At 42.3% G+C, this 14919-nt stretch overlaps 1 long non-coding RNA gene across 3 annotated transcripts; it reads right to left on the minus strand.

Annotated features, from left to right (window-relative positions):
• Positions 1–3392: 3392 nt before the first annotated feature.
• Positions 3393–7967, minus strand: LOC141600016 (uncharacterized). 3 transcript variants are annotated; one of them, XR_012524089.1, is made up of 6 exons: positions 7632–7967; positions 6863–7192; positions 5745–6374; positions 5124–5228; positions 3979–4069; positions 3393–3636 (listed from the first exon to the last, which is right to left on the minus strand). It is a non-coding gene; the product is annotated as an uncharacterized LOC141600016 (long non-coding RNA). The 3 variants fall into 3 exon arrangements; XR_012524091.1 differs by having other exon boundaries at positions 6863–7422; XR_012524090.1 differs by having other exon boundaries at positions 6863–7443.
• Positions 7968–14919: the final 6952 nt, after the last annotated feature.

Genomic DNA, 14919 nt, shown 5'->3' on the forward strand with positions numbered 1-14919 from the left:
TAAACAATAATTTCATCTGAGTAATGAAACAATTCGATTACTTAGACCGTATCTCATTTAATCAAATTTCAATGAGACACGTAAATATTACTTCCAAAATCGTCCGTCAATTTTTAAATAATTTAATTGACTCGTAACGTTATACGATCAATTAAATGATCAATTAAGAGTGTTGCCCTATAGGTATGACCTAGGGGATCAACTGATCACCACCGTCGCACGACAGTAATGTCAAACTCTAGTCAGCCAATCATTACCGATATGTGTGGACCAGTTGACAGTAAAATGTTACTTCCCAATTGTATTCTTTATAAAGAGACTTAAACATCTGATCATCATGATCAACAGTCGTGATCGCATTATTGTCGGAGGACACATATTCCAACACTTTTGTATAATTGGTCTTGGTTTATCACGAATTGTGATGTAAGTAAACGGATGGCTCTTTGTCCTCTTTGGTCAGAGTTAGGAGGGAATTCGTTTTTGGTTTTGTAATTGAGGATGGCTTGGTACCAAGGTTCATCATGGCTTTCCTCGTCGTTGTTGATGGCACAAATGTGAGCTGGCTCGCTTCTTCTCTCGACACATAGGGGCATCAACATCATGTCGTCAGGTATGTTGACGAGCGCGGCAAGTTTTGCCAGGGCATCAGCAAATTGATTTTCCTCTCGTGGCAAGTGGAAGTAGTCGACTTGGTCGAAGAACTCGGCCTCTTGATTTATTCTTGCTTGGTAGGGAGCTAAGCTGTCACTTCGGATTTTCCATGATCCGGACACCTGATTGATGATGAGAGAGGAATCGCCGTGGACCCTCAGTCTCTTGATGCCGAGTGTGATGGCTGCTTGCAGGCCGATGAGGCATGCTTCATATTCAGCGGCATTGTTGGTGACGACGAAGTCTAGTTTGACCGAGATCGGAACGTGTTCTCCTTCCGGTGATATTAGGAGGATTCCTACCCCGAAGCCTTTCAGATTAGATGCACCATTGAAGTATAGGTCCCATGCGTCGGAATCAGCACAAAGGATGTCTTCGTCAGGAAGTGGCCATGTGTCGGTCGTTAGATCCTCGTTGACGGGATTTTCTGCCAGGAAATCGGCGACTGCTCTTCCCTTGATAACCTTAAGGGGTACAAACTTGAGATCAAACTCGGACGGCATGAGTGTCCACCTAGACAGCCTTCCGTTTAGTACGGGTTTTTCGAAGATGTATTTGACCGGGTCCATCTTGGAGTAGATGTGGACCGTGTAGCTGAGCATGTAATGCCGCAGCTTCTTTGTTGACCATACTAGGGAAAGGCATGTCTTTCCCAGTTGGGTGTACCTTGTCTCATACTCAATGAACTTTTTGCTGATGTAGTAGATGGCTCGTTCTTCGCCGTCGACTGTTTGTGCTAGCATTGCTCCATGGTCGTGTGTCTCAGAATAATCGGGTATAGGGATAAAGGAATCCCCGGTTGAGGTGGCATGAGGACATGAGGTTTGGATAGGATTTCCTTTATCCTGTTGAAGGCATTTTGACAGTCGTCGTCCCAATCGGTGTGATCGGAGGCGCGAAGTTTCTTGAATATTGGTTCACAAATCATGGTGAGCTTGGCAATGAAGCGGCTGATGTATTGGACCTGACCGAGAAATCCCCGATTCTCCTTCTCGTTCCTAGGCCGAGGCATTTGCTGAAGGGTTTTGATTTTGGTTGGAAAAATCTCAATGCCTCTTTTGCTGACGACATGTCCCAAGAGTTTTCCGGAGGTGACCCCGAATGCACACTTCTGAGGATTTAGTCTCATGTTATATTTCCGCATACGAGCGAAGAATTTTCGAAGGGCGTTGATGTGGCCGTCCCGTTCTCTTGACTTGACAATCATGTCGTCGACATAGACCTCTACCTCCTTGTGCATCATATCATGTAGGAGAGTGGTAGCGGTTCTTTGATAGGTAGCCCCGGCGTTGATGAGACCGAAAGGCATGACTGTGTAGCAATATTTACCCCATTTTGTAGTGAATGCAGTCTTGTGCATGTCTTCCTCAGCCATTTTAATCTGGTTGTACCCGGCATACCCGTCCATGAATGATAGGAGAGCATGTTCGGCAGTGTTGTCTACCAGAATGTCAACCTGTGGCAAAGGGAAGTCGTCCTTTGGACTCGTCTCGTTCAGATCCCTGAAGTCGATGCAAACCCGAATTCTCCCGTGTTTCTTCGGCACAGGAACAATGTTGGCCACCTAGTCAGAGTATTCAGACACTTTGATGAAACCAGCCTTGAACTGCTATATCCACTTCTTCCTTGATTTTTAGGGCCCATTCAGGATGCATTCGACGCAGCTTCTGCTTCACAGGTTTAGCTCCGGGCTTAATGGGTATCCGGTGCTCTGCAATTTCCCTGTCAATCCCAAGCATATCTCTGTAGGACCAGGCGAATACGTCCTTGTATTCGGTGAGGAGGTTAATGAACTGTTGTCTTTCCGAGGTGTCCAGGGTTGTCCCTATCTTAAGTTCTTGAGGTGTGTTGTCGGTTCCTACGTTAATAGGTTTGGTCTCCTCAATAATGGGGGTTCTTGTTTCCCGTTTGTCAAGTTCTTTGGCTAGGTGAGGTGGGTAGTCACTCAAGTCAAATTCCTCATAGTCATTCAGAATTGCATTGCAGTTAAATTGAGACGAGTCATAAGCAAACTTAGCGTTCATTAAGTTGACACGAGCGAAAAGCTCGGAGAGGACAGACATCTCTTGGTCGTCGAGGCGACACAAACAGAGGAGGTGGCCCCTGGAACAGGCTCCAGGTTGTCACCTTTCATGGGAGTGGGGGTGACCCTAGTAGACTCAGCCTCTGAATCAGCCACGACCTTGTGATAAAATAATGGGAAGGGGACCTTGATTGGGACATCAGGAGTGTTAGGAGCTATGACAGAATCTGACTCTGACTCTGACTCAGATTCAGATTCTTCTCCACTTCCTTCTTTGAACATAGGGCCTTCTCCTGTTGTGATTTTGAGAATGCGGCCTTGGCGATCGGTCCACTTGACGGTCTTCCTCCAGCCTTGTCACTACAACAAATCCCTTGCATTCTCAACGCTTTTTTAGCCTATTCTCGACGCTTAAAAGCGTCATCATTTTATTTCTCGACGCTTTAAAAAGCGTGGGCATTTGGGGCGTCAGGATTTTCTGACACTTTTTAGCGTCAACATTGTCGACGCTTTTCGGTGTCAAGTGTCGCGACGCCTTTAAAGGTCAGTTTTTCTCTACACTTATTTGCGTCGCAATTTAGAAATTTCTCGACGCTTTTCCTGCACAAGATAAATTCACTACGATTGTTCTTTTTGTCAATACGATTGAATTAAATCGTATAGATTACTAGATGATATCATAGTGTGTATAAACAACATTGATATGACTAGAATATATGCAAAACAAAATTTTATAGCATAAATTAAAATTGCATTATCAAATTACATGCTTTCAAAATTCAAAAGAACTATTGTAACTATTTCATCCGAACAATAGAAATGTTTTCACGCAAAAATAATAAAATATCCCCAAAAGATTAAATCCAAGCCAAAAGGTGCGACTAAACTACTCCAAAAGGTGAATTCCAGATTTGCTCCTTTCATCTCGATGCACCGCCACCATTTGTTGAGTCCGATATCTACATGCAAGGAAATTAAATATCATCAACAAGTCATATAAGAACCGTTCAGCATATATGAAACGACCAACATTCCTATAAGAACCGTTCAGCAGCATATACAAAACTACCAACAACATCATACTACGATTCAAGCTCTAAGGCAACAACTCCAAGGCAGGTACATGTATTAAATTTAAAGACAAAATGTTGAATGAATATAGGAACAAGTAACTAAACGAGAGGTGGTAGTCTGGTAGCTTGTCGAAGCAAAGTAAGGAAAATAACACATCAAAGTTCAGTACTTATTTGAACAGAAAACCACGTAGCACAGGTACTATCAAGAGGCAATGAAGAACTTACAGCAACCCCATCTGTGCAGTTGTATATTACGTGGTAAAGAATTCCCCAAGCTATTTCTAGTTGTTGAATAGCTTTATTATACTTTAATCCACTGCTTTTGAGAAAATGACAAATTATTTCAGTTAGCTAAGAACATCATGATGACCCACGAGTAAGAGTAAGAGGCAGTAGAATAGTAGATTATAAAAGAGAACATTTGGAAATAAACTAACAATCCTTTTATTGTATAAATGTTTTAATTGAACCATCTTAAGGAGAAACTATCCTGATTACAGCAGATCAGCCCCTTGTTAAGATGAATGGTTTTGGAGGGGAAAGGATCAAATGGAGGGGATCAGAGAACAAATCCCGTCTTAGGATATGTTGTAGTATTGAAAAAAAATGGAGGAAGGTAAATGAATGGGCACAATCCCACTAGGGAGATTAAAAATCCTTCCAACATAGGAACGATTTGGAAGGCAAGCACGAAGCTCCCTTCCTCCTCCCCTGTCATCCTATTCCTACTATACCATCCAAAGAACGCCCAATCTCAAGCCATTAAACAGAAGACAATTGGAAAGATATATAATTAAGTTGAAAATGGAACTAGGCACAAATAACTTTAGTAAAAAACTAGTTAGCGAGAGCATTGTAAATAAGAAAAGCAATATGAGTATATCATGTTTGCCATTTATTAGGACAATTTTTTTTTACTTGAGAATGGAAATGAGCATCGTCAAAAGGGTTTAAAACTATAACCAGAGCATGTGAATCAATTTGTGAGTGAAAATAAGTGACACACCTAATAAGCAGAAGTGGGCTGTAATAAGAAGTAAACATGTGTAATATAAAGATCATTCCATTGAATTCATTTTTTTTGGCATACAAACCCAAAATGGGTACATAACACAGCACTTCACACTATAGTGTTTAGATAAATGGATTTGGAGGAGAGGAAATATTTGATCCTAGACGTTCAACAATAGGTTTGGATGCTCAAGTGGAATATTTGAGAACACCCTATTCTACTTGTGACTTGGAAGAAGAAAAATCAGGTAATAATTGTAGATCTAAGCGAGGGACCCTGCATTTTTGACATAGGAATCATCTTCCAAAGAGAATAAAATTCCAAATAATAGCCAAAAAAATGAAAAGATAAGATTTACCTCTATATTGTAGTACAGAGATTTATTTTCGCATAGATGACGTCGTACCTTGTTTAACACATACAACTCAGCAGACAGTAAATAATAACAACAATATCAACCCACCTGCACACACACAAACCAACCATGTTAGCTACCATGAGGCGGAAAATACACTTGGCTTATCTTGGTTGTCCGAAAGCATCAAAGCTATATTCTTTTCCAAAGTTTATTTGATAAAGAGGAAGCGAGATTGTCAATGACAGAAGAAATTTTGGGAGTTTTAACAACTTGTTTCCTCGAAACCATATAATAAACATGTAAAACTACAACAAAAAGGTATCTGGTAAATAACTTCCTATTTCAATAGATCTTCTTAACCTATAATTACTTTAGTTCACTCATTTCCCCCTGAATGATTTTGAACATTCACATCTAAATTCTAACCCAAAAGCAAAATTAAGGGATAGATCAAGGCAGCTAATTTACATTAGAAAACAATTAAGATCTAACTTAAATATAAGGGATAGATGGGCAGAACACCATAAAAAAGACAAACTGCTGTGATAAACAAATATAGCAAATATAACATATACTGGTAATAATGAACCAAAGGAGCTGAATTAGAAATATAGATACAACCTTATGCCGTTAGGAACTTTGCCAGCCCAAATCAAAATCTGCGCTGCTAAAATAGACGGAATAATTAATTCAATTCGATCGAGGAACTTCTAATTCAACAAAATAGACAGGAAAATAAGTTTTACATAAAACAAAAATACATATACAAAAGAAAATTAACATATCAAGATCAAAAATAAAAGGTAGCCTTCACTTAACCTAGAAAAATGAGAAAAATATAGATCATTCATACACATAAAATATATCGTATTCTCATTTTTGCTCAAAGTTTCGCTGAAGCTCCATACAAAAATTATTATCATCTTGAATCAGTTGAAAACGAGCAACCATTTTCCTTCTATCCCCTTCTAATACTATTTGGTCAGAGTGATTTTGTAATTTGGCCATTTCTCTATAATTATAGCCTAAACAAACATTTCAAAAAACAAGACACACTCCTAAAGAACCAGTTTCTTTTTCCATAGACTTATAAGGTAAGAAAAAGGGGAGGGAAGAGTTCAAGTTGTGTGATAAAGGAAAACACACCAAGCGCTTCTCCGGAGGTTTGAAAAGCTCGGCCGATGATCGATAGTATCCCATTCAACCTGATATTCCTTGGCTATTTCCTTCATGACTTTGAGCTTCAACACCCTGGAAGGATTACAGATTAAGTCTTTGAGAGCTTTTCCATAAGTGAAAATAAAACAATTGCATTCTCGAGAACGCAAAGAGATTATACAGTAAAAACAAATCCCAAATGATCAGATTATAACCACTTGCAGTAACTAAACAACAGTAAAAACTCATACAGAGTAGTGTATTTATGAATGCATAGAACTTGAGATTGTAATCAATAACTCTTACAAGTGATTCATGGACATGGAATCAATGGAATGTTTTAGCAAACAGGAAATCAAAATATGACGAAGTACTTAAAAGGCAACCAGAATTATGATCACTTGGCTTACGGAGATCAAAATACGCCGAACCCACAGTTAGACTCTCAGCTACCAAATCGCAGCCCCGTGGAGTGCAAAGGGGTTATCAACAATGGCGATTCAGAAACAACACGAAAATTAACAGTTTGCAACATCTTAAGCAGTGCAGCTAATAGACGTGAAATTTTGCGACAAGAATACCTGTCCAACTGCTTGTCTCTCATCATATTCTTTAAAAACTTGATCTGAATATATAGCTCGAGGATTCATAATTCTTTGGACGGCAGTTATGTTGTTTAAAACATAAAAGCATGCAGCTAGCACAACTTGCACCAGAGAGATAATCTAATGCTCCACACTTGTTGAACTATGAATCGCACAAAAGCTCTTCCAATCCCATGAGCAAGCACCAATACACCATTCTGCCTGGCACTCTTAACTGGTTTCTTGACAACTCCGGACACAACAAAGGCAAAACCCTGTGCAAGAGCTTCTGTTCCTTGGATAAGCCCATCGCCCACGTTTGTAATTCTTCTCGACCATACCAGAGACAATATTCCAATTAAGTTAAGGTTATTCATATGAAAGCCATAGATCGGAAAATGAGATGTTAATAGAGGAAGACGAAATTCGGGTAATCAGTGAAGGACCTTGAACAGCCTGGGAGTTTTCACCGCTAGAAAAGTACTTCTAACTAGTGAACCCGTAACCCGGCTTTCATCGCTAGTCCATACCCAGGATCAACCAATTCAATGCTTACACTAAACGGGATAATCAAACACCTTAACAAAATATAGAACAAAAGAACTAATATGAAACACGGAATAAAATAATATGAAACACGGTTGGGATAATCAAACACCAATGATTATAATATTACTAAAACTTTACAAAGTCACGAATCAATCAAAGACTTGCAATGACGATGAAACAACGATCGAAATCAATAAATTAGGTTTTGACTAATTACCTAATTAGCTGATGATTGATGAGAGACGCGATTCACTGTGATAACGGTGATGATTGACGAGAGGCACAAGGTTTGGATAATCAAACGATGATTGATGAATGGAGGATGAGCAATAATGTAATTGAATCGGTGGTTTGATTTTTTGGGGAAGCGGCGCGATAATGAAAAGTTTTTAGTAATTAGAGCACTGAGCAGGGAAGAGTCTAGAGAGTAGCGGTTTTTTTAATTAAAAATATTATTATATTGCTAAAATGGTTGTTGGGGGTAAAAATGGGTCGACGCTTATAAAAGCGTCGATCAAAAAGTGTCGGGAAAGTAAGGGAATTGTAGTAGTGTGTGTAGCTTTCTCCGGGTCAGTGTCGGAGATCAAGGCGGTTGGGTCAAATTGGTTGTCCTTCAGGGCGATGTTGATAATGTCCTCATAGTCGAGGTGCTTGATGTTATCCTCTCCAAAGTGGAGGGTGACAGCTTGTCCATCGAGGCATGACGACGGCTTAGACTCAGTTGATGCAGCTTCGGTGTTGTCGGGGATGAAGTAGCAGTCCTGGAAGACTTCCACACCCGGGTATCTGGCCTTGGCCATAGAGTCATATATCGGCTCTGGAAAGCCATGGTAGAGCTATGATTCTCCCTTGGGGACAAAGTATCCGTTGAGGGTCAGATGATAGAGACGGAGGATAACTCCGTGCTTCTTGCGTTTTTGAACTAGGAGGTTCATCTCCTGGATATCTTCATCGGTAGGTTCATATCCCAGTCCGAAGGGAATGTTGGGGACCTTAGCCTGTTTCAAGGGAGGTAAGGTGCTCTTCATTGGATTGAGGGGCAAGCCCGGGAAGTAACCCTGGCGCATCATGATGCGGTTGACCGTGAGGTTGGCGAACGGGTCACAATCAAAGGGTGTTGATTCACCAGTTATGGCATTCACAGCTTGGAACCCCCACATTTCATTGTCATCTTCCTCAATGGTCTGGGAGGCTATTCCCTTTCTCATGACAGCTTTGATCGGGGAAGCAGGAATTGTGATTGTTTTCCCGTTGAAGGGGACCATGATCTTCTGGTGGAGAGTTAAGGTAACTGCCTTGACGGCGTGAATCCAAGGACATCCCAGGAGCATATTAAAGGAGGCGTCGATGTCGACTACCTGAAAACTGGTTTGCCTTTCCAGTTGTCTGGTTGCGACAGTCAGAGTGATGAGCCCCGCAACCTTGCGACGAGTGCCGTCGTAGGCGCGTACTCCTTGATTTGTTGGGACCAAATCAGCTTCCTTAATACCCAGCTTGTGAGCAGTCTTGAGGGGAATGACATTTACCGCAGATCCGTCATCTACAAGGACCATGGGTACATTCTTCTTAAGATATTGTACGGTAATGTACAGGGCAAGGTTATGATTGGCTCCGAAGGGAGGGATATCTTCGCCAGAGAAGACAACCGGGTTGTTCAAGTCAGGGGCGTCCCTCGTCATATGTGCCACTATTTATTCAGGGGAAGAGGTGAAGGGCACAGTTAATTTTCCCAAGGCCTGTAGCAAAGCCTGTTGATGCTCAAAGGATGTCGCGATCAGTTGCCAAATTGAGATTTCGACTTTTGCCTTCTGAAGCTGCTTGAGGATCAAATTCTCAGGAGCTCTTGGTTGAGTGTCCGCTTCCGGGATGACTTGGTCGTTTGTTGTCGGAGTGACCGTTGAACTGTTCGGGTTCTGATAGGGGCGTCCGGACCGGGTAAGGTGACCGATCTCTTTCGCCCTTTTCTCTTTCCCTGGGACAATATAGACATCTTCAACATCGTCTCTCCAGATGCCATTGATTTCAGGATCTCGAAGGCACCTTGGAGGGGTATTCCTTGGTGGGCAGTTTTTGTGAGGGATATTTCTGTGAGGGTAATCTTTGTGAGGTTGATTATTGTGAGGGTGATTATTGTGAGGATGATTATTGCGAGGGTGATTATTGTGAGTTGCATGCCAGAATGGTCGCGGGAGCAATCCGTCCTGGTGAAGGTAGTTTTGGGCGCTCGGGGGACTCTCCCTCGGGCGTGGTGGTGGAGGATGGAAGATAAGCCAGCGGTAGGCATCGTCAAGTTGGGTAATCCTCTCGGAGAGGCTGGCTATGGCTTCCTCAACCTGTTGGAACATGGTGAGCATAGTTGCGGCACTGAACACAAATACCCCGTCCGAGGGATCTTTCTCCAAGGTGTTCACCTCATCATCAATTGGCTGGATGAGGTGAGAGCAGTCCAGAGTTGGTTCATCTTTGGAGATAGCGTGGATTCCGAGAGGAATTGTTTTGTTGTTTGGCTTAGTCGGTGGGGGTAAAGGCAATTCCCCTTTCTCAATCATGTCTTGGATGATGTGTTTGAGTTTGAAGCAGGTTTCTGTATCATGCCCTTTCACTTGATGGTACTGACAGTAGGTATTGGGGTTCCAGAAACGGGATTTCTTAGCATCGGTCGGATCCGGGGTGGGTCCGATTGGTTGTAACTTTCCCTGGTCCATGAGCCTGTTCAGGGCACTTGCATAAGTTGACCCTATATTAGTGAATACTCTCTGGGGGCGCTCAGCTCTCTTAGCAAATGGTTCAACGAGGTTGACCTCATCGATCTTGTTTGTTTGGCCGTAAGGGCAAGACCCGGTCGATATGGATCCCTGGTAGCCTCTGCCAGTGGTCTTGGCCAAGACACCCTTCCGGAGGTCATCTTCAATGCGTGTCCCCAAAATTTGCAGATCCTGGAAGGTCTTAATATTTTGATACCTCACTAAGTTGGCATACACTGGGCGGAGATTGTTGACGAACTTTTCCATCAAAGTTGATTCACTCGGCTTGCTGACCAGCTGAGTACTTACCCTCCTCCAACGGGTTAAGAACTCGGTGAATCCCTCCTTGTTGTTCTGGGTTAGGACCGCAAGGGTACGAGTATTGGCTTGGATTTCAACATTGTCGGCGTATTGCTTAGCAAATTCAACTGCGACCTCATCCCAGGTAGTAAGGTTCTTCGGGTCAAGGGAGTAATACCATTGGCGAGGGATCGGTTCCAAGGATGATGGGAAGATCCGGGTGAAGAGCTCCTGTTTGAACCCTTTTATGGCCATGTAGTCTTTGAAGGCTCGAATATGATTGAGCGGGTCCTCTACTCCCTTGAATTTGGGCACATCAGTCAGGGTAAAGTTGTCAGGTAGTTGATCCCCAACAGGTTCAAACCTTCGATTGTTCTCAAGATGGATATTGTTATCCCGGGCTAGAAGTTGTTCTTCCAAGAGCTTGAGCTTTTTCTCAGTTTCAGTCAAAGGTGGAGTATTATGTTCTCCAGCTTCTTTTTTTTCCAGGGTGTCGATACGGGTCTCGACACGATCCAGAGTGACCTTATGAGTGGTGAGCAGGCTGGCTAGCTGAGCAGTCGTGACATCCCTGTTGTTATCATTGTTGTTGCTGTTGACAGACGAAGTTGAAGACGGGGCCATGGTTCTGAGGCAGAAAAACGGCTCACATTACAACTCAATCCGTCACGGTTCGAAAACTGAACGCATACAACATAAAGGACGAGACAAAGATCAGACTCAACAAGACGAGGATGACCGTGTGTGGTACCTAGGTGCTGACTCGATTTATGACGTGACGGTGTTGACCGAACCTTTGACATGTGTCCAACGTAGCGGCGTGATGCCATTGGACGAGTCTTGTGGTGAGACGAATCATAAGTAAAGACCCATAAGTATGTTTGCTTCGACTCGGTAGACACGAGGCGGAATTGGAATGGTGGACTGAAGTTTTCGAAAATAGAAATTTTCAAAAGGATTCATTCGTCGCTTTGTGGACGGCTTCCGAAGATAGAGATCCCCGCAAGTAGGTCAGTTGAAAGGGTTGTCTTAAGTTTATTTGCAAAAGACGGTTTGAGTTTGAATCGGCTCAGAAAACAATGCATTGCCTCCCAAGACGGTTTTTGAAATTCAAAATTGTATATTTTGAAAATCGAGTTTGAAATGTTTGAAGAGGTCTCGGGGACGGTGCATGGTGCCCGGGAACTCGAAAGTGTCTCGAGAAAAGGGTATGTGCTTTTCTCGGGTTTTGAAAGAGCCATTGTCGGCGCGAGACGGGTTAAAGTCCGTGTCTAGACGCGGCGTTTATAATGGCGTAAAAAGGTGATTTGAAATGGTTGTAAAAAAACCGGGTTTGAAAATCGTCATTACGACGGCCTAGAAAGGCGTGTTAAAGTGGTTATAAAAACCGGGTTTGAAAATCGTAATTACGATGGCCTAAAAAGGCGTGTTGAAATGGTTATAAAAACCGGGTTTGAAAATCGTCATTATGACGGCCTAGAAAGGCGTGTTGCGGTCGGCAAAAGACCGTGTTTTGAAATGGTCACTATAACGGCGGAAAAAGGTGTTTTTTTAAATTTTGAAAATGACACGGAAGGACATATGATCAAGTAGCACATAAGCACTCACAGTTCATTATATTATGCATTATGCTGACACGGGTTTTGGCTAAGAAGGGTGGGTTACACACCAAGAAATCAAACCCCGATTTGCGAGAGGGATACCAATCCAAACAAAATGTGTAAGGAGGGTGCCCTAGCCTCGTGTTCGAAAGTGATGAAAGCTCTTTGACGAAACAGAAATGTGTGACGTCAACGGTATGCTTGACACAATCGGGATTCGAAACGCGGGGATGAGAAAACTCACGCCGACGAGACGAGGCAATTGGTCAATGAAGTTTAGGTTGTGGGCCCGAACAAGGAACCCGACCGTGACCGTAATATCAATTAATGCATTCCAACCAAAACCTCGTTCGAGTCTCACCATCTAGGGATCACAAAGACGTAAGCGTCCTAGTTTTCCCCAGTGGAGTCGCCAATCTGTGGACATGGCCCACCTGTAAGCCCAGCCGATCTGTGGACATACAGCGGTCTTTTGAAAGCCACGCTCGGCGGCGTAAAAATGCTTTCGACCGGATCGTTTTCGATTGGTCGATTTCGTCTCGGTAAGGGTCTCGAAACAATTAGAGATGTTCGGAGTCGCCACCAAGCATTTGTGGGATGCTTGGAACCCGTTCGAATCCACTTTATACCTCGGTCAAACGAAGCACAAAGCAGTGTTTGACATAGGTACTAAAGATAAGGAATCGTTCCTCTTTAGCATCCTATCTCTAGAATGACTCTCGTACGCCCTGGATAAGGTCGTCCACTATCGAAAGTTTCTGAGTAAGAGGTGAAGGTATGTATTGGAAAGCCCTTTAATCAGATACCCAATCCCGCCCGCGGTAGCGGCCTCTCCTGATCGATCTTGGTTGGTTGAATGCAAAAGTTGATAAAACGGTTTAAATGCATGAATGCGCATCCATTAATTTAAACCTAACATGTGAGAGCTTTCTAAGTCGGTTGATTAATCCAAGTATCAAGTATAAGATGTCGAGTTGGATTAATGGTTGATTCGCATGCAAGACAGAAATTAAACATCCATTTACCGTATTAGATTTAGGGTGCATAACATGATCCATTTGTCTTAGTAAGGCATTTTGCAAATGTGGGTTGAATAGTCATCTGATCCGTCCTATATCCGGGTTAACCGGAGTCGGGATCGTCCTAGACTAATGCTGGAAGGGAACAGGCCCTGTGCCAGGCGGCCATATGAGGTGCGAGCATGCCGGCAGTGTAAGGGGGCCTCCCCTGGTTTTGGAAATAAGAGAAAATAGGCATGTTTAGGCGCGGGTCAACCAACGGTTATATGCCGTGTTCCGACCATTTGGAAAACGTTTATAAAACGTATTGAAAAATGGGTATTTGACCCGATTTGGTTTGAAAAGGTCGTCTAGACCGTATTTGTTGAGTTGAAGAACGAGACTCGAATAATCCTCATTATTTTGATGATATTCGGTGTCGAGTTTGACTTGACAAGCTTGACATGAATAGTTTTGAAAATAATTATGAACTAATTCTTTTAAGTTCATTTGAATATAATTAGTCGTTACTCATCATCTTACCCGGGTTAAAATCCGGCATGGTATGTAGAACCAAGGACGACTTTGTGTTGGTGACTAATATGCTTGTTTTGAAAATGTAAAGAAATGATGAATGGCTTTAAAATACCTCCCAAAATGTAAAGAAATAAAATAAAAGGCTTTAAATACCTTTTAAATGTTATTAACCAAATATTATCACCGAAACACGGATTTAACCGTCATGGTATGAGGAACCAAGGGTGAAAAATGTTTTATGGTTAAAAACAAATAAATAAATAAAAAAGGTTTGAAAATATTTGAAATGGTAAAAACCGATTACAAATATGAAAATGGATTAAAGGGGAAAGACGAGAACAAACACGGTTGAGTTCTGACCTGGGCACCCCATTGAGGCGCGAGCCTATGTGCACAATAAGGGGCTTCTGCCTCAGGCTAAAACTCAGTTTTGGCTCGTCTATCCCATGTTTTGGATCGTGTTATGCATGTTTTAGCATGTTATATTCATAAAACAAATGAAGACATGATAAAAGAAGGATTTTTACACCCTCATACTTACATGTTCGGTTATGGCGAGAAACCGACGTAAGTGTAACAACTCGTTTGGTCGGAAAAGACTCGGTTTAAAACCATTTTGGTAAGTAAAAAGAGTATTTTATTAAGATTAGTGACGGTGTAGTGGTCGAAATGGTCGGTCAAGTGATTTAATGCACGATGACGGTACCAAACAATGTGTAAGGCTTGTATTTACGATCGGTAGGTCGTAAATACGCGTCGGATTGTGACTTAAGAAGTCGAGTCGAGAATTTTAAGGGAGAAAAGAGGGGTGGACACTCGCGTAAGTTCTCAAATGGGGGCATTTGAGGGGTTTTTATAGGAAAATATGTGGTTGTGTGAGTTTTGAGCGACGTGGCCACCTGGGCTGCTCAAAGAGGCGCGAGCCACGTCGCGGGTCTTCGAGTTGTCTTGTCGCTTTCACACAAATGCAATCATGATTTGTTCTATCCTAGGATTTATAGTCACATGTTTGGTACTTGACCATTCATGAATTCGGGAAATCTTAGTATAGAATGTAACACCCCCATACTCCAAGTGCCTTGCTAGGACCACTCAAGGCATATAAGTGCTACCATCTCGGTTACCCGAGGCAATGATAATCATAAGACAATAAAGAAACGTACTTTAAAAGTAAATATAATTTAAGTGATTACATGTCTCAGACCAAAACTGTCAAACTGAAATACAAGGTTCTCAGACGATCTACTGATAAAACTATCAAAGCTATAAAACATCGCCTGACACAGTGGAAGACTTCTAACTGCCACGTGATGACTCATCCCAGC

This window comes from Silene latifolia, chromosome 9 (assembly GCF_048544455.1).
Source record: "Silene latifolia isolate original U9 population chromosome 9, ASM4854445v1, whole genome shotgun sequence".
NCBI classification, from domain to species: domain Eukaryota; kingdom Viridiplantae; phylum Streptophyta; class Magnoliopsida; order Caryophyllales; family Caryophyllaceae; genus Silene; species Silene latifolia.